A 2,581-nucleotide genomic window follows, 5' to 3' on the forward strand; every position below is an offset into this window, starting at 1 on the left:
TAGTACCACGACCCCTTCTAAAACCAGCCTGGACTTCTGGTAGTTCTCTGCTGATGGGCTGTTCCAGTCGTTTTTGGATAATCTTCAGTAAAATCTTGCTTGCATATGAAATCAGTGAGATTGTTCCATAGTTTCCACACTCTGTTGGGTCACCTTTCTTTGGGATAGGAACAAATATAGATCTCTTCCAGTCGGTTGGCCAAGTGGTTGTTCTCCAGATTTCTTGGCACAAGTTGGTGAGCATGTCCAGAGCAGCATCTGTTACCTGAAATATGTCAATTGGTACACCATCTATTCCTGGAGCCTTATTTTTTTGCCATTTCCTTCAGTAAGTAAATAAATAATAAAATTTCCTTAATTAACATGGATTTCATAGCGCTATCTAACGATTAAAAGGCTTAAATCTTAAGACATTAATGCCGCTGCATTAAGTCCAGCTTCAAAGAGCTTCCTTTCTGAGTTCTGTTTGGATGAGGCTGCCCTACAACTGAAAGTGCATTTGTTATTTTAAAATATTTCAAGGGTGGCTATGGAGGATTACATAGAAATAGAAAACCTTACATTATCCTCAATATCTGGGACACTGGGCCTATAATATGACTTCAGGATTGGTGGAAGATTCTTCAACAACCTGTGTTATACAGATGACACAACCCTACTTGCTGAAACTGAGGAGGACCTGAAGCACTTGTTGCAAAAATGTCAAAGACTGCAGCCTTCAATATGGATTGAGGCTCAATATCAAGAAGACAAAGATGCTCACCACTGGACCAATTGGCAGCATCATTATGGATGGTGAAGAGATCAAGATTGTTAACAGTTTTAGTTTGCTTGACTTCACAGTCAACACTCTTGGTGTTCTTTGGCTCTCTTCTACCCTCCCAAACCCCATGTCCCTCTTCAAAGCATACCCCCTCCCCAGCAATATGCCCAAAGTATGTGAGACAAAATCTTATCATCCTTGCCTCCTCCAAAAAGCACTCTAGCTGCACCCTTTCTAAGACATAATTGTGCTCTTCTCCAACACCACAACTCAAAGGCATCAATGCTTCTTCTGTCATCCCTAACCATTTTCCAGATCTTAGATACATAGTAAGTCATCAGAAAGACCGTGGCCTAAATCAGGACCACCTTAGTCCTCAGATTGACATAATTATTCCTTAATAATTTGGACAAGTACCTAACTGTAGACTTTCTCAGTGCAATGTGTCTTTTTGTTTCCCGACTACTTGGTACCAAGGGTGTTAATTGTGGATCTAAGTAAGATAAACTGTTGACAGTTTCAATCTTGACTCCATCCAGCATGATGTTGTCTATCAGTCCAGAGGTAACTATCTTTGTTTTCTTGACATTGAGATGCAATCCATATTGAAGACTGTTTTCTTTTATCATCTGCAACAAGTTGCTTCAAGTCTTCTTCCCTTTCAGCAAGCAAGATTGTGTAACCTGCATCACGCAGGTTATTGATGAGTCTCCTTCCAATCCTGATGCTACATTCCTCTTCATAGGGTCCAGCTTCTCAAATAATTTGCTCAACATACAGATTGAATATATATGGAGAGAAAGTACAACCCTGATGTACTCTCTTCTTAATTTAAAACCATGTAGTGTTTCCTTGCTCTATTGACCCAACCTATTCAAGGTATAGGTTTCACATGAGCACAATTAAGTGATCTGGAATTCCCGTTCTTCTCAATGTTAGCCATGACATTATGATCCACAGTCAAATGTCTTTGCATAATCAATAAAACATAAATAGACATTCTTCTGGTGTTCTTTACTTTTAGCCAGAATACACTTGACTTCAGCAATGATATCATTGGTGCCATGGCCTCTTCTAAATTCTTGATGCTTGAACTTCTGGCCGTTCCCTATCTTTGTACTGTTCTAGCCATTTTTGAATGATTTTCAGCAGTGTTTTGCTTGCATGTGAGATTAATGATATTGTTCAATAGTTTCCATATTCTGTTGAATCAACTTTCTGGAAATGGGAACAAATATGGATTCTTCCAATCTATTGACTAGACAGCTGTCCTCCAAATTTCCTGGCATAGATTGATGAGTGCATCCAGGGCTGCATCTGTTAATTAAAACAAGTAATTGGTATCCCATCAATTCCTGGGGTCTTATTTTTGCCAATGCTTTTAACACAGCTTCCACTTCTTTCTTCATTACTATTGACTCCTGTTCATATGGTATCTCCTGAAACGTTTCAGTGTTGGTCAGTTCTTTTTGATACGGTGATTCTGTGTATTACCTCCATCTTCTTTTGATGATTTTGGATTCATTCAATATATTACACACAGCACCTTTCACTATTGTGACTTGAGGCTTAAATTTATCTTTCATTTCTCTCAGTTTAAGAAATGCGGAACGAGTTCTTCCCTTTTTATTCTCCAATTCCAGCTCTTTGCACATTCTATTATGATTCCTTTCTTTGTTCTCTTGAACTGTCCTTTGAAATCTTCTGTTCAGCTCTTTTACTTCAGGATGGTTCCCCTCCTCCCTTTTTTCTTTACTTTGAGGACTAAAGTGCATCTGATTCAGACCTTGGTCTTACCAATCACTTGCTATGTATCTG

Source organism: Elephantulus edwardii, unplaced genomic scaffold (assembly GCF_000299155.1).
Source record: "Elephantulus edwardii isolate Elephantulus edwardi_28Jun2011 unplaced genomic scaffold, EleEdw1.0 scaffold00136, whole genome shotgun sequence".
Taxonomy (NCBI): Eukaryota; Metazoa; Chordata; class Mammalia; order Macroscelidea; family Macroscelididae; genus Elephantulus; species Elephantulus edwardii.